Genomic DNA, 18,641 nt, shown 5'->3' with positions numbered 1-18,641 from the left:
CTAGAAGGCTGATAGATCCTTTTTATTTATTATTTTTTTTGAAGAATCACCATTTGGGGGATATCGCTTCTGTTTAGGGTTGACCCGACCATCCCAATCAGATGATGTGGCTGCTTCAGTTATTGCAGTGGACGCAACTGAGGGGAAAACATCACGTTGAGGGTCAAAAAAGAGAATAAGCAACACCATGAGAAGAAGCTCATTCTTCTCTCTATATTTTTTGTTTTCGTTTCTCTTCTTTTACCTTTAATCAATTGAATATTAATAAGGTCATGGTTTCTGCACTCAGAATCAGAATTTCTTTGATCTTTGAGGGAAACAGAAGTGTTTGGACCTGATTTTCCACTGATCTCTTTCTCTTAGGAACTCCAGACTAAATCCTATATATAAAGATCTTCTTTTCTTTTCTTTTTAAAAGTTACACTTTATTTTGGGATAATTGCAGATTCACATGCAGTTGTAAGAAATGATACAGAGAGACCCTGGGTACCCTCTATCCAGTTATGTTTGCTTTTTTTAAAAAAAAAACTTTATTGAGGTATGATTGACATACAAAAAAACTGTACATATTTAATGTATGCAACTTGATGAGTTTGGAGATAAGTATACACTTGTGAAATCATCACCACGATCAATGCCATAAATATAACCATCACCTCCAAAAGCTTCCTCCTACCCTCTTGATTTATTTATTTTGGGGGAGATAAGAACACAACATAAGACCTACCCTTTCTTTTTTTAATAAATTTATTATTTATTTTTTTTGGCTGCGTTGGGTCTTTGTTGCTGTGCATGGGCTTTCTCCGGTTGTGGTGAGAGGGGCCCACTCTTCGTTGCAGTGCATGGGCTTCTCATTGCGGTGGCTTCTCTTGTTGCAGAGCATGGACTCTAGGGTGCACGGGCTTCAGTAGTTGTGGTGCGTGGGCTCAGTAGTTGTGGCTCGCGGGCTCTAGAGCACAGGCTCAGTAGTTGTGGCACACGGGCTTAGTTGCTCCCCGGCATGTGGGATCTTCCCGGACCAGGGCTCGAACCCATGTCCCCTGCATTGGCAAGCGGATTCTTAACCACTGTGCCACCAGGGAAGTCCCAAGACCTACCCTTTTGGCAAATGTTCACATATACAATACAGGCACTACGTATTAACTGTAGGCACTATGCTGTACTATATTCATTTTTTTAAGTCCGATTAGAATTTTCTTTAGTGGACCCCTTCACTCTTCATCTGCATGATTAAGTTCATATAACATTGTGCTGTACACACCTCTGAAGAACCAAGAAATGCCAAGTCAGAGATGGCCCATTCCAAAGGGGAAAACAGAAAGCTTCCATCTGAGTCTCATGTGGTCACTGCATCTTAGTATTCACCTGCCTTAATGACAAATTGTACTTTTCTCTACATATAGTTCCTGTAAATTTCTAAGCCAGAGTAAAGGAAATATCAAATATGGAAAGGAAGAGAATCCATACTTGTGCTGTGGACTAATAGTGTATCATGAGTTGTACGGGTTACGTGCACGTCATGCTGAGTATCCCTTACAGGGGAAGGAGGGCATCTGGAGGTGAAATCTGGATGAAAGAATAGGTGGAGAGTTGATGAAGAGAAGGGATGGAGGAAAGGAGCAGGAGGTGGCCCTGAAGTTAAGGCTCCGCCACAAAGGGTAGCTCCAAATGGGGGAGGCTCTGGAAAGAGGCTGAGCTGCATGGGGATAAACTAAGAATCTGAGTATAAAACGTTCATTTTTGGAACCCCTGGTGTAGATAAGCGATTAGCGTGCCAGGGGCCAATCCAAGGGCAAAATGGGGACTCCTGTCTCTTATTCCTTTGTTCTTTCTGTCTCTGTTTCCTTAGAAACAAATCCATCAATATCGGGAGAACCCCATCCAAGAGGGAACTGCTCTGAAGATATTCAATCCCCAAGTGTTTTGAAAGCAGATGCCAGTTATGCCAAATGAGTCCTTGAAAGAGCTCAATCACTTCCTGATTTGAAGCAGCAAGTAAGAAGCCTACCCATCTTTAATGGTAGAAGGTATTACCAAGTGCTCAGAAGATTAAAATATTGTGATCATGAGGCTGAGGTCCTGGGCTGAAACCCTATGTGGTTCATTTGCTTCTTGACTCCCCAGCTCCAAACAGTAGTGACTGTGCCCCTGTCCACAAATGAGTCCTCCAGACCTAGACAGTCATTTTGCAAGAACAAGCCGCAGGTCCTATAAAACTCTGGGCAAGAGGCAGGGTGGTGTGGAGTGTAACTGGTCAGGCTCTGCATTTAGACAGATCTGGCTTGCAAACTTGCCCTTGTTATTTCCTCCTTATTACCAGTGGAAACTTAAGCCAATTACTTATCCTCTCTCTCTCTCTAAGCCTTGGTTTCCCCACAGGGTTGTGATAATTTAGCACATAACTACTCAATACATGATAGCTGTTACTATTTTTATTATCACCCATAGCGTTACAATTCTCAGTGTAGATTGAGATCTAAGTGTAAATTTGGAAGTTGATTGCCACTGCCACACTTCCCCTCAAGAATTCTCAGAAGAGATGCAAATTCACCTGGCCCTGGTCACTGTTTAACACGCTCCAAGAGAGGGTGCTATTATCAGTACCCCTTAGTAATTTCAAGTCAAATGAAATCAATCTCCTATCCTCAATCTGATTCCACTGCTGGAACAGTGATTCAAAGCTCTTGGGCCTACCCACGAGGGATGGACAGAATAGCTTTATCTTCTCTGTAACAGGGAGGGAGGAGATAGTGCACTGACTGCTTATCTTACAGAGTACCAGGTTAGGGTAGGGGATTGCATAGAGCTAGGATGAATGCAGCAACAGCTCTCAGAATCCCCCGGGGGGTTCCTGAGATTGCTTTCCAAAACTGCTTTTAGCATATTGATTTCTGACAGCTCTGCACTTCAGGAAAAGAGCAAGTACAAACTGCCCGCTTGCCCACATCTCCAAATCAATCGCACATGTACCAGATGCTTGATTTTCTTTCTTTCCTTTTTTCTTCCTCCCGTGCAGCAAAGTGTGTGGTTTCTAATAACACTCCTGCAATGTTGTGTTGGGACAGGATGTCAGTTTCACCTGAGGCTACAGAAGTAAAAGGGTATTCTAGTCCACAGAAAATCGGCCCACTTGACCAACTTGGGATAGATTTGATTTCTGCTTTAGGATTAAAACATGAATATCTGGAATTGAAAAAGGGGAAAATCCCTAAAGCAAACAGTTATTGAATGGCTTACTTACCAGACAGCATGTTAGCTACTTTCCATATGTATTACCTCATCGATCCTCACAACCGCCCTGCAAGGTGGATACTTTGAATAGCATAACACATATGAGGAAAAAGGCTCTGAGAGGTTAAGTCACTTGCCTGGAGTTGCAAAAGCTCATCAAGGAACGATGGCAAGGAATTGAACCCATGTCTCTCTGATTTCAAGCCTGATTTGTTTGTTTAATTGATTATTCAAATATTGATTCATGAAATAAAGTCAATACTTATTTTTATATTAATTTCAGCATCAGGGACTTAAAATATTTCTCGCACTATTCGACTTCTGCAAAAAAAAAAAGGGAAGTGCGTTTATGCATTCTAATGTCCGAAATATACATTGTGAAATTTCAGCTGTAAAATACGTGTTTGTACATATTACCTCACACAGAGTGGCCTTCAATACATGTTTACTAAAAAGAATGATAACAGAGCCCGTCTGGCTGAGGGATCAGCAGCCATTTTGCACTATGGATTCTGGTCTGAAGAGCCAGGTGTGAGGCCTCTGCCCCCGGCACCAAATGAACGAGTGAAACTGGAAAACACAAAGGGAAAGAAAAGGGAGACTTCTTTGTAAAATATGAAGAAGGAAAACTCCTTGATCCAACAGACTGGAAAACTAACTCAAAGAACACACTGAAGAAGATTTGAAGCCGTGTGGCTGACAGGGTCTTGGTGCTCCAGCCAGGTGTCAGGCCTGAGCCTCTGAGTGGGAGAGCCGAGTTCAGGACATTGGACCACCAGAGACCTCCCGGATCTACGTAATATCAATTGGCAAGAGCTCTCCCAGAGATCTCCGTCTCAACACTTAGACCTGGTTCCACTCAACGACCAGCAAGCTACAGTGCTGGACACCCCATGCCAAAAAACTAGCAAGACAGGAACACAACCCCACCCATTAGCAGAGAGGCTGCCTAAAATCATACAAAGTTCACAGACACCCCAAAACACACCACTGGACGCGGTCCTACCCACCAGAAAGACAAGATCCAGCCTCATCCACCAGAACACAAGCACCCGTCCCCTCCAGCAGGAAGCCTACACAACCCACTGAACCAACCTTAGCCACTGGGGGCAAACACCAAAAACAATGGGAACTACGAACAAGCAGCCTGTGAAAAGGAGACCCCAAACACAGTAAGTTAAGGAAAATGAGAAGACAGAGAAATAAGCAGAAGATGAAGGAACAAGGGGAAACCCCACCAGACCAAACAAATGAAGAGAAAATGGGCAGGCTACCTGAAGAAGAATTCAGAGTAATGACAGTACAGATACCCAAAATCTTGGAAATAGAATGGAGAAAATACAAGAAACATTTAACAAGGACCTAGAAGAGCGAAAGGGCAAACAAACAATGATGAACAGGGCTTCCCTGGTGGCACAGTGGTTGAGAGTCCGCCTGCCAATGCAGGGGACACGGGTTTGTGCCCCGGTCCGGGAGGATCCCGCATGCCACGGAGCGGCGTGGCCCGTGAGCCATGGCTGCTGAGCCTGCGCGTCTGGAGCCTGTGCTCCACAATGGGAGAGGCCACAACAGTGAGAGGCCCACGTACCGCAAAAAAAAAAAAAAAAAAAAAAAAAGATGAACAACAAAATAAATGAAATTAAAAATTATCTAGAAGGAATCAATAGCAGAATAACTGAAGCAGAAGAACAGATAAGTGGCTTGGAAAATAAAAGAGCAGAAATACCTACCACAGAGCAGACAAAAGAAAAAAGAATGAAAAGAATTGAGGACAGTCTCAGAAACATCGGGGAGAACATTAAATGCACCAACATTGAAATTATAGGGGTCCCAGAAGAAGAAGAGAAAAAGAAAGGGACTGAGAAAATATTTGAAGAGATTATAGTTGAAAACTTCCCTAATATGGGGAAGGAAATAGTCAATCAAGTCCAGGAAGCGCAAAGAGTTGCATACAGGATAACTCCAAGGAGAAACATGCCAAGACACATATTAATCAAACTATCAAATATTAAATACAAAGAGAAAATATTAAAAGCAGCAAGGGAAAAATAACATACAAGGGAATCCCCGTAAGGTTAACAGCTGAACTTTCAGCAGAAAATCTGCAAGCCAGAAGGGAGTGGCAAGACATATTTAAAGTGATGAAAGGGAAAAACCTACAACCAAGACTACTCTACCCAGCAAGGATCTCAGATTTGACAGAAAAATTAGAACCTTTAGAGACAAACAAAAGCTAAGAGAATTCAGCACCACCAAACCAGCTTTACAACAAATGCTAAAGGAACTTCTCTAGGCAGGAAACACAAGAGAAGGAAAAGACCTACAATAACAAACCCAAAACAATTAAGAAAATGGTAATACGAACATACATATCAATAATTACCTTAAATGTGAATGGATTAAATGCTCCAACCAAAAGACATAGACTGGCTGAATGGATACAAAAACAAGACTCATATATATGCTGTGTACAAGAGACCCATTTCAGACCTAGGGACACATACAGACTGAAAGTGAGGGGATGGAAAAAGATATTCCATGCAAATGGAAATCAAAAGAAAGCTGGAGTAGCAATTCTCAGATCAGACAAAATAGACTTTATAATAAAGACTATTACAAGAAACAAAGAAGCACACTACATAATGATCACGGGATCAAACCAAGAAGATATAACAATTGTAAATATGTATGCACCCAACATAGGAGCACCTCAATACATAAGGCAAATGCTAACAGCCATAAAAGGGGAAATCGACAGTAACACAATCATAACAGGGGACTTTAACACCCCACTTTCACCAATGGACAGATCAACCAAAATGAAAATAAATAAGGAAACATAAGCTTCAAACATAAGCTTTAAACTTTAAAACAAAGCATTAAACAAGATGGGCTTAATTTTTATTTAAAGGACATTCCATCCAACAACAACAGAATACACTCTCCTAATGTGCTCATGAAACATTCTCCAGAATAAATCACATCTTGGGTCACAAATCAAGCTGTGGTAAATTTAAGAAAATTGAAATCGTATCAAGCATCTTTTCCGACCACAACTCTATAAGACTAGATACCAATTACAGGAAAAAAAACTGTAAAAAATACAAACACATGGAGGCTAAACAATACGTTACTTAATAACCAAGAGAGCATTGAAGAAATCAAAGAGGAAATCAAAAAATACCTAGAAACAAATGACAATGAAAACACGACGACCCAAAACCTATAGGATGCAGCAAAAGCACTTCTAAGAGAAAAGTTTATAGCAATACAATCCTACCTCAAGAAACAAGAAAAACCTCAAATAAACAACCGAACCTTACACCTAAAGCAATTAGAGAAAGAAGAACAAAAGCCCCAAGTTAGCAGAAGGAAAGAAATCATAAAGATCAGATCAGAAATAAATGAAAAAGAAATGAAGGAAACAATAGCAAAGATCAATGAAAGTAAAAGCCGGTTCTTTGAGAAGATAAACAAAATTGATAAACCATTAGCCAGACTCATCAGGAAAAAAAGGGAGAAGACTGAAATCATTAGAATTAGAAATGGAAAAGGAGAAGTAACAACTGACACTGCAGAAATACAAGGATCATGAGCGATTACTACAAGCAGCTATATGCTAAAAAAATGGACAAACTGGAGAAATGGACAAATTCTTAGAAAATCACAACTTTCAGAGATTGAACCAGGAAGAAATAGAAAATATAAACAGACCAATCACAAGCACTGAAATTGAAACTGTGATTAAAAATCTTCCAACACACAAACGCCCAGAACCAGATGGCTTCACAGGTGAATTCTATCAAATATTTAGAGAAGAGCTAACACCTGTCCTTCTCAACGTCTTCCAAAATACAGCAGAGGGAGGAACACTCCCAAACTCATTCTACGAGGCCACCATCACACTGATACTAAAACCAAAGATGTTACAAAAAAAAAAAAAAATTACAGACCAATATCACTGATGAACACACATGCAAAAATCCTCAACAAAATACTAGCAAACAGAATCCAACAGCACATTAAAAGGATCATACATCATGATCAAGTGGGGTTTATCCCAGGAATGCAAGGATTCTTCAGTATACGCAAATCAATCAATGTGATACACCATATTAACAAAGTGAAGGAGAAAACCATATGATCGTCTCATTAGATGCAGAAAAACTTTCAACAAAATTCAGCACCCGTTTATGATAAAAACTCTCCAGAAAGCAGGAATAGAGGGGACTTACCTCAACATTATAAAGGCCATATATGACAAACCCACAGGCAACATCGTTTTCAGTGGTGAAAAACTGAAACCATTTCCACTAAGATCAGGAACAAGAAAAGGTTGCCCATGCTCACTATTATTCAAAAGAGTTTCAGATGTTTTAGCGACCGCTATCAGAGACAAAAAAGAATTAAAAGGAATCCAAATCAGAAAAGAAGAAGTAAAACTGTCACTGTTTGCAGATGACATGATATTATATATAGAGAATCCTAAAGATGCTACCAGAAAACTACTAGAGCTAATCAATGAATTTGGTAAAGTAGTCGGATACAAAATTAATGCACAGAAATCTCTTGCCTTCCTATACGTGAATGATGAAAAATCTGAAAGAGAAATTAAGGAAACACTCCCATGTACCACTGTAACAAAAAGAATAAAATACCCAGGAATAAACCTACTTAAGGAGACAAAAGACCTGTATGCAGAAAATTATAAGACACTGATGAAAGAAATTAAAGATGATACAGACAGATGGAGAGATATACCATGTTCTTGGATTGGAAGAATCAACACTGTGAAAATGACTCTACTACCCAAAGCAATCTACAGATTCAATGCAATCCCTATCAAATTACCAATGGCATTTTTCACAGAACTAGGACAAAAAATTTCACAATTTGTGTGGAAACACAAAAGACCCTGACTAGCCAAAGCAATCTTGCAAAAGAAAAACGGAGCTGGAGGAATCAGGCTCCTGCACTTCAGACCATATTACAAAGCTACAGTAATCAAGACAGTATGGTAGTGTCACAAAAACAGAAATATAGATCAATGGAACAGGATAGAAAGCCCAGAGATAAACCCACACACCTAAGGTCAACTAATCTATGACAAAGGCAGCAAGGATATACAGTGGAGAAAAGACAGTCTCTTCAATAAGTGTTGCTGGGAAAATTGGACAGCTACATGTAAAGGAATGAAATTAGAACACTTCCTAACCCCATACACAAAAATAAACTCAAAATGGATTAAAGACCTAAATGTAAGGCCAGGCACAATAAAACTCTTAGAGGAAAACATAGGCCAAATACTCTATGACATAAATCACAGCACGATCCTCTTTGACACACCTCCTAGAGAAATGGAAAAAACCCAAAAATATACAAATGAGACCTAATGAAACTTAAAAGCTTTTGCACAGGAATGGAAACCATAAACAAGATGAAAAAACAACCCTCAGAAGGGAAGAAATATTTGCAAACGAAGCAACTGACAAAGCATTAATCTCCAAGATTTACAAACAGCTCAATATAAAAAAAACAAACAACCCCATCCAAAAATGGGCAGAAGACCTAAATAGACATTTCTCCAAAGAAGATATACAGATTGCCAACAAACACATGAAAGGATGTTCAACATCACTAATCATTAGAGAAATGCAAATCAAAACTACAGTGAGGTATCACCTCACACCCAACAGAATGGCCGTCATCAAAAAGTCTACAAACAATATATTCTGGAGAGGATGTGGATAAAAGGGAACCCTCTTGCACTGTTTCTGGGAATGTAAATTGATACAGCCACTGTGGAGAACAGTATGGAGGTTCCTTAAAAAACTAAAAATAGAACAACCATATGACCCAGCAATCCCACTACTGGGCATATACCCTGAGAAAATCATAATTCAAAGACAGTCATGTACTACAATGTTCATTGCAGCTCTATTTACAATAGCTAGGACATGGAAGCAACCTAAGTGTCCATCGACAGATGAATGGATAAAGAAGATGTGGCACAGATATACAATGCAATATTACTCAGCCATAAAAAGAAACGAAATTGAGTTATATGTAGTGAGGTGGATGGACCTAGAGCCTGTCATACAGAGTGAAGTAAGTCAGAAAGAGAAAAACAAATACAGTATGCTAACACATATATATGAGATCTAAAAAAAAAAAAAAGGTTGTGATGAACCTAGGGGCAGGACAGAAATAAAGATGCAGACTTTGATAATGGACTTGAGGACACAGGGAGGGGCAAGGGTAAGCGGAGATGAAATGAGAGAGTGGCATGGACATATATACACTACCAAATGTAAAATAGATAGCTAGTTAGAAGCAGCCGCATAGCACAGGGAGATCAGCTCAGTGCTTTTTGACCACCTAGAGGGGTGGGATAGGGAGGGTGGGAGGGTAGCTCAAGAGGGAGAGGATAGGGGGAATAATGTATACGCACAGCTGATTCACTTTGTTATACAGCAGCAACTAACACAGCAATTTAAAGCAATTATACTCCAATAATGATGTTAAAAAAAAATGATAACGAGGGACGTGAGGAAATACAACCAGTAGATATGAGCCTCCCTCAGGAAGATGCTGGGTCTGCCATCTTCCATGCACCTGGGACTAACTTAGCGTGGAATCAATCAGCTTATGTCTCTATTCAATGGAGCAATTTCTTCCTTCCCGCATCGTGGCATAGAAAGAGCAAATGAGCTAGATAGTCAGGATTCCAAACTGCAGCCCATATTTTTAAGGCCTGTTTTTTCGCACCAACATTCCTGATTTTTTTTTAAGGACTATTAAAGCTAGAAGGGAATTTAGAGATGAGTGACTGAAATCCTTTCGGATTCCAAAAGAGAAAGTAGAGCCCCAAAGAAAGGGAGTGACTAGCCCAAGCTAATCAAATTCAACCCAGGTTTCCTGGCTGCTAGTTCTCTCCTGTGCTTTGAACTGTATGACATTTCTGCCAGCCAGCCTTTCCCAGACTGTGTGAAGGACGGAGCAAGCAACCCAAGTCCTGAAGGGTTCCCTGCTCTGCCCAGTATGCCACAGCAAGTTTTTGGCTCTGCCTGAGTCTGTGACATTTAACCACACACCTTTCTTGGAACCCCTGGAGAAAAGACAACCACCTGACTGCTTCATGATTTAAATAACCAAATAATGCCAAATTGAATTTCTGATGACACAGTAAGTGGTAACTTAGGACTCCAAGCCAAGAAAACATTTCTCCACTGATAGCCAATTAAAGGAATTAAGGCAAAGTTTAAATTTGGAAGCTGGAGGCGTAATTTGTTAATCTTGAACTTCTTCTTCAGCTTGGCTTGGGCTTTCTAGATGATAAATAAAAGGTTTAATAATGTCAGTTCTGTTCAGTTAGTTTACCCCAAAGCAAAGACCTTTTTCGTCTGTGCTGTTCCTGAAGTTTTTCTTTCTTTTCTTGGTGTGTACCTGATATATGTACTTCTAACTGGCTTCCCTTGTAAAAGAATGACTTTCCCATTATTTAAGATTTAATGATGGTAATAATCTTTTGAATTTATAGATCAGCCAGATTGCAGAGCACCTCAGGTGTATATTCTTTTTTAATTAATTAATTAATTAATTTAGGCCATGCTGTGCGGCATGCAGCATCTTAGTTCCCTGACCGAAGATCAAACCCTTGCCCCTTGCATTGGAAGCACAGTGTCTTAGCCACGGGACCACCAAAGAAGTCCCCTCAGGTGTATATTCTTATTTGTCCTGTACATATACTTGTGAAACAAGGAGAGTTTGGAATTTGTACCTTTCTGCCAAATATGAGGAAACCAAAGGGTGAAGTCGGTTAGGTAGGAAGTCAAGGACACAAGGCTAGAACCTGGATCGTTTTTGTCTCTGAACACAATGATTTTCTCAACTAGTGGGTCAGGTCTCTTATCAAGCGATCCAGTGGAGGGCAAGTGAAAATTGCTGCTAGAGGGATCAAAGTAGGTTAGAAGTTAGGGAACCAAACAACAAAGCAAACAATCAAAGAAGAAACTCCATCAGATACTAAGGAACCATATCAAAAAGTTAGCTTGATGTCTGGAGACTCCAGGAGACTTACAAATAAAGTCCAAAGGTCAAAGTTCAAGGTTATAGAAAGGAAACCCTTAAAATTAAGCCAGGAAATAGAGTGCAAGGATTGTGATTCTCTGCCTTTTACAGCCCTGATGAAAGAACTCTGCACGTTGTGAGAGTTGGAGTTATTGTTGCCTCATGCTGGAGACCCTGAACAGAGAGAGAGTAAAGCTGTGTCCATATGACTAAACGCATTCAAAAGAGTTGTATTGTTTCTACCATGAGAAGAAGGGCTAGCACGTAGAAATGGACTTAGAAAATCTAGAAATTTGGAATTGCCTACAAAAATAGAGTAGCTGAGCACAAGAGGCTGGCATTAGCTTGGGGTGGAAGGATGATGGAAGGAGAGAGAGAGTAGCTGTGTCCAATTTGTGTTATTTGGGGATCAGCCATGGCATTCTGGGCTCAGTTCTGATGGGAAGTAGAGGGGAATATAAAGACTTTATTAAACTTTACTAAGGTGGGGTTGCAGCAGAAATGCCCTCCCCACCTCCTACCAAATGTTAATTAATGTTCTTTGAGACCTTTCCAAAACTGGGAGGACTGGAAATCTTCCTGGGGCTCCTGGAGTCCAGAGGCCAATTTTTTTGTAGTATATACCTCTCTCTGACTCCAGGAAGCTGGCTTCTGCTGCTTCCCAGGTTGTATGAGGTTAATGTGTCTTGAACAATTCAGTAGAAATACAACACGGGGGCCCCACTGTTAATATCAGCAGTGGGAAGATGGCTGGGAACTATAGTGACGGGGGTAGAGAAGGGGCTTCCCAGTTGCAACAGTTCCCAGCTTGGCAATGAAAGCCCTGAGCCCTGGTGGGTCCCAAGTGTAATTGGTTTGGCATCTCCTATACTCTTAGTATTTATTTCCTGACATAAGAAGTAATCTGATGAACTTCACAGACAGAAGGGTAAGCAAAATAAGCCAGATACAATAAAGTACATGTTTATGATTCTACTTATATGGCATTCAAGTTTAAGCAAAACTAATCTATGATGATAGAAATCAGAACAATGGTTGCCTCTGGGGGTGGGGATTGACTGGGTGTGGGACATCAAGATCTGAGTGATTATAGGGGTGTATACATTTGTCAAACTCATGGAGCTGTACACTTAAGACTAATAATGCATCTTAGTGTATGTAAGTTAACTCTCAATAAAAAAAGAGAACATTTAAAAAGCAATGATCTCTTCATGGACAGCCAGCTCGTCTGTCAAGAGCATTTGCCTATATTTCCCCAGTGACATGATCGGCTGCCAGGCAATAGTGTATATGGGTTCAGGCTTTGGGGTGAACAGATCTAGGGTGAAATCCAGCTTTGACACTTATAGGCAGTATGACTTGAGCCTCTAGTTTCTCATCTGTAAAATGAGGATCATAATAATGGTACCTATCTCTCAGGTTTGTCTATCATGAGGCTTAAATGAGATACTGTATACCACTTACTGGTGTTTCATCAGCCTTAGTTAGATATTCTTGCTGTAGTGACCAGACACATAGTAGTTCTCCACTTTAATTAAAAAAGAAAAAGAAAAAAAAACATACTAAGGCCCTATTTCCAGAACTTCTGATTGCATTGGTCTGGGGTGGGCCCCCAGATTCAGTATTTTTAAAAAGCTACTCAGTTGATTCTTAAGTGTACCTATTACTGAACTCAAGTTCACGTGCACAATGCACAGTGAAGCCAAACAAACTGAAACGTTGGGCTTTTGAGCAGAGAAAATTTATTGCAGGGCCAAGCAAGGAGAACAGGTGGCTCATGCTCAAAAAACCCAAACTCCTCAATGGCTTTTGGGGAGAAGTTTTTAATAGGCAAAGTTTGAGGTGAGGACTGCAGGGTATGTGACTTTCTTCTGATTGGTTGGTGGTGAGGTAACAGGGTGGTGCTCCAGGAATCTCGTGCTCAGCCTGAAGTTACCATCCTCCACCTGGGTGGGGGCCTTAGTTCCTGCACAAGAGCTCAAAGATATTATCATGTATATCCCTTGGGGAGGAGCCAGGAGGCTGCACTATAGTTTCTTGATTGTTCCTCTTTAGTTTCTGCATCCCTTCCCTTCCCTGATTAGCAACTATTTAAATCTGCCCTTTGGTATTCATGAAGGTCTAGGAGGCTGAAGCCTTTTTCCTGCAAACAAGAAACAGGGGACATGGAAAGGCTTCTGTACCTTGGAAAGCCCCACAGGGTCCTGCTTGGTTTCATGGACAGAGCTGACAACCACTGGCCTAGATTCATTCACAACTCCAATTAAATACCACCACTTCCTCCATGAAGAAGTTCCTGTCAATTCCTGCTCTAGATGTTTTCTCTCTTCTCTGAACTTTTTTCAAAACTGAGGTATAACTGGTACGTGGTAAAGTGCAAAACTCTCAAGTTTGGGGGTCTATGAATGTTCACATATGTGTGCACCCATGTAACAGCACCCAGATCAAGAAATAAGCATTGCCTATACTCTGGAAGACTTCCTTCACCTTCCCTGTCAGTGCCCCCCAAGAGGAACTGCTGTAGGAGAGGAAAAATAATGTTCCCTCTCCCCTTCTAGCTTCCTGTCTGAGACTCCCTTGCAATAAGACAGATCAACAGGAGAAAAACAAACAGATATTTAATAACATGTATACCTCCTGTATATGTTTCTGGACTGAACTTTGGGTCTGCTCACCCACTGCACAGCAAAGTCAATTTACTGACACCAGGTTGTGGTGAAGGAAAGTCCAGCTTTTATTGCAGGTGACAAGCGAGGCGTATGGGCGGCTCATGCTCAAAAGACCTGAACTTCCCAAAGGCTTTCAGGGAAGGGATTTTAAGGGAAGGGTTGCCTCAAAGGCAACATTTGAGGGGAGGGCTGCAGGGTGCATGACTTTCTTCTGATTGGTTGGTGATGAGATAACAGGGTGATGTTTCTGGAATCTTAATCATCAACCTTCTAGTTCCAACCAGTCTGGGGTCTATGTGCTTGTGTTCAGTAAGTAGTCACCATCCTCCACCTGTGTGTGTGTGTGTGTGTGTGTGTGTGTGTGTGTGTGTGTGTCTTAGTTCCTCCAGAAAACTCAAAGATATATGTCAGATTGTTATGTATATCTCTTGAGGAGGAACTAGGACTCTGTTTTATCACTGAACTATTGTCATTACTTTTCTGGTTTACCTGCTTTTTCTTTGTTTCTGCATTCCCTCACTGAAACCGAGCAGGACCCTTTGAGGCCCTCCTGGGTACAAATCCTTTCTGGGTCTCCCATCTCTTATGTGTTGGAAAAAGGCTTCAGCCTCTAGAACTTCCCTGAGTACCAAAGGGCAGGTTCAAACAGTTGCTAATCAGAGAAGTAAGGGACTGTATAAACAAAGGAGGAGCAATTAAGGAACAATAGTGCAGGGTCCTGGTTCCTCCTCAAGGAATATACATAACAATCTTTGCGTTTCTTTGAGTTCTTCTGCAGGAATTAAGCCCCCCCCCCGGCCCAGGTGGAGGATGGTAACTTCAGGCTGAGCGCAAGATTTCTGGAGCACCACCCTGTTACTTCACCACCAACCAATCAGAAGAAAGCCACACACCCTGCAGCCCTCACCCCCAATTTTGCCTATTAAAAACTTCTCCCCAAGAATCTTCAGGGAGTTTGAGTTTTTTGAGCATGAGCCACCTGTTCTTCTTGCTTGGCCCTGCAATAAACCTTTCTCTGCCCCAAACTCTGACATTTCTGTTTGTTTGGCCTCACTGTGTGCTGGGCACATGAACTTGTTAGTAACTGCTTGAGTCTGCTCTTTGGAACTCAGGGAAGGCCTAGGAGACTAAAACCCTTTTCTACAAACAAGAAATGGGGACACGGAGGGACTTTTGTACTGGGGAGGGCCCCGCAGGGTCCTGCTCAGTTTCAGTCCCCCCATTTCTTTGATACTCCTCAATCCTGAGGGGAACAGGGGCAGGACAGGAAAGGGAATAAAGTTTTGGATAGAAAGGATAATCATAAACTCAGCATGGAAACAGTTTTAGGGAGACTCGGTTTTGTATACAGTACATGGGAGAGACCCAGGAAAACTGAGTAACTCCCTGAAATGGCACAAGCCACCACCTTAACTACCATCTTATAAAGACAAATGATGTTGAGGGTGGAGGGAGCCAGCTATTCAAAGCGAGTGACCAGGAAAACCACAGTGACCAGGAAAACCCACAAGGGTAAAGTTGTTATGCAGATTTAAATTGTAGCCTCCTCTGCTGATAAGAGTTTCTAGAGAGCTTCTAGAGTTTTCTTCTCTACCTTGTACAGAGAGGGAGACACACTTAAAAATGGAGATTTCCCTTATAAATGTAAATATCTCTTACAAAAGGGTAAGTTCTCCTATGTCAGCTGTTTCTTAAAAATAATCAGTCTACAATAATCCTTATGCCAACTAGGCATATTCCGGGGTGACAGATTCTGTTCCCCTTTACTGCTGTGAGTTTTGCCTGGTGTTGAACTACTGAATTCTTACCCTCATTGCCTGTGCAGCTCACTTGAAATATGCAAGATTTGCTCTGGTGGCAGCAGCTCTCACCTGCTTGGTTTGTATTTATACCTGCCTCCTGTATTGTTATCCAGCCTTCCTTGTTTGTCATGTCTCCCTAGCTAGATCTTAAGCTCCTTGAAGGCAGAGATGGCCTACAAGTCTAGGATATCTCTATGCAATATGTAATTTTGTAATAGAGGCTCAGTAAATATTTGTGGAATGAACGCTAGTGTTGAATGAATGAGGGGGAAAAAAGCAGTAAGCAGATAGTCAGATCAAGACAAAGGCTTCTCTCTTCATTCGCCCCCATACACAGAGTTTATTTTTACTGATAACATTTTGTATAATATGGGGATTTTGCATTGTTTTTTGCTTGTGGGCAATCACGCACGCATTTAACTTTCAGGTTAGATTGTGCGTAGAAGGACAGGAGTGGATTCAAAGAATATGAAGTGCAGGAGGAGAAAGGGTCCGATGGCCAAGTCAATGAGCAAGCTTGCTCTGGTGCATGCTGTTGAACCCCCAATTCTAGCCCTCGCTCTGCCATGAACTTGTGTGATCTTAGGTAAGTCACTACACCTTCCTGAGCTGCTCGTCTGTGGTATGACAGAGGTAATAATTTGACTCTTTGCATTCCATAGGAGGTCAGCTGAGTTCATAGCTGGGAAGGTACTTTGGACAAAGGAATTTAAGGTACTGTCTCAACAGGCAGGAAGGTGGCTAGGATCACCAAGCCAGTTAGATCAGGTTTCTGCCTTAAGGTTCAAAGATGACTTGGATGAAAGGCAGCAAGGCTGAGTTCCTAGAGTCATAGAATCTTAGAGCCGACAGGCATCTTAGAATCCATTCCAGTCCACCCCACTCATTTTACCTGAGTACATGGAGTCACGGAGAGATGACTTTCCCTAAGGTCCCAGTTCCCTTATCACTGCGCTTCAAGGTTCCACTTAAAAAACCAAGTTCATGTGCTCTTGTTACGGTTTGGAGACAAGAAGCCAATGGCCTGTTGTCCCAGCAAGGAAATGATCAGGACATTTGTCTGGAGCTTATGAGTTTCCAAAATCTGACCCACCATTTCAGCTCAATCATTGTTTGCCTTTTACCTATGGGGACAACACTCCCCCAGTGTCTATGCATAGTGCCTACTATGTTTGCCACTCTGCTAGGTGCTGAGGGGGGGTTAGAAAAGATGAAGACCCATCCCTGCTGTCAAAGATCTGAGTGTGGGAGACAGAACTAACAATGAGAGAACAATGGAAGGCAGTATGTGATTCAGAATAAAATGAGTAGTGCAGGCAATAACTGCTGCTGAAGTTCAGAGGAGGGAGAGAGCTCTGGGAGCTGGAGGTGGGGGGTAGGGAGAGTGCAATTTCACGTGGGCTTTGAAGGCTGGGTAGGATTGTTTATGAAGATGTAGGGGAGGGCACTGAATGTGAGTGTGTCTGCACCCATGCAGGCCTGCCAGCGCAGATGCAGAACTGGATGAAGATAACTAACGGATAGCATTTATCGAGCACTTTTTATGCACCAGATACTACATAATGTGCTGCATAATTCAACTCATTTTAAATGTGTATAATCCTAGGAATTAGATAATAGATCACTGATAATCCTTCCGTTGAGAGGTGGAAACTGAGGCACAGAGAGGTAAATTGCCCAAGGTGACATAGCAAGTAAATGGCATAATTAGAACTAGAATCCTAGTCGTCAAAACACTTGGCTAGTCTACACTTGGCAAGAGAGGAATTTGTGCCTCAGGTGAGGAAGCTGGCCTGGCTACAGTCACTAAAGACACTCATCTTGCAAACACAGGACCCTCTAGGCCAAATTCCCAAGGAAGTTCTGCATGGATTAATGAAGCCTTTTGCTGAGTGCTACAACCTCATTCTTACTTCCTTGAAGATAGGAACTTGAGGTCTCAGGCTGCAGTCATTGCCAGGAGCTTTATCCTTAATGTTATGGTGCAGAGGATTTAACAAAACACCTACGGAGGGAGAGCCGCTGAATCAATCCTTGCTTGTTGTTGTTCTTTATTAATTAGCACTTGGAGAGCATCAGGTGTATGGTTGATGCTGTACAAAGCTTGGAATTAGACAAGGTTACCTGGCTCTGAGGTTACATGGGGAAAACCAGACTTGGAAAGGATGGGAGGACAATGGCCTGATAACACAGTAGATTGTATTTTATGTTTTGAGTCTGGCTTGCAGCCAACACCAGAAAGTGTTTCCCAGGCGAGGTGCCTAACTGTGTTTTTCTGGATATTCTCTTTTTGAGTTTTCAATAAATATTAAACCAACACGAGGTAGATTCTTAAAAGGTCTTTTTCCCATTTCCTTGCCCAAAGAAAAGCAAACCACAGTCTATGGGTAGGAAGCAGCAGGGAAGAGGGGCTCCTGTTTCAATCAGCAGCCCGTATCCAGTTCTGGGGCCCCTGCACACCCACACCGTCCTGGCAGGCCTTTCAGTGGCAGGACTCTCGGCCAAGTTCAGGTTGGGAAACAGCTGCTCCGTCGCAGAGAGGGAGGAGGGAAAGAGGTCAGGGGAAGCTTCTTTTCCTCCAGCTAGAGTACGATTGAGCTCGAAGGTGTGGCAGGAGAAAGGGGAGACAGAGGGCCTGGAGAGGGAGGCAGAGGCAGAGACGGCAGCGGCAGCGGTGGGCTGTGTGTCCGGAGGTTAGAAGGAGAAACGCTGGGGCGGAGCAGGAGGGGGAAGGGCCGGGCAAAGTAGGAAAAGAAACCTCGTCCTAGTATTGGAGAGTAGGGCTGTGGCTAGAAAGGTGGCAGAAGACGCCTTCCGGGCCCCGCCCGAGTCTGCTATTTCAGGGCGGACTGGAGGAGAGGCGAACAGT

The sequence above is a fragment of the Pseudorca crassidens genome, chromosome X (genome assembly GCF_039906515.1).
Source record: "Pseudorca crassidens isolate mPseCra1 chromosome X, mPseCra1.hap1, whole genome shotgun sequence".
Taxonomy (NCBI): domain Eukaryota; kingdom Metazoa; phylum Chordata; class Mammalia; order Artiodactyla; family Delphinidae; genus Pseudorca; species Pseudorca crassidens.
The sequence above is the reverse complement of the archived record's forward strand: the minus strand, read 5'-3'. Positions refer to the sequence as shown.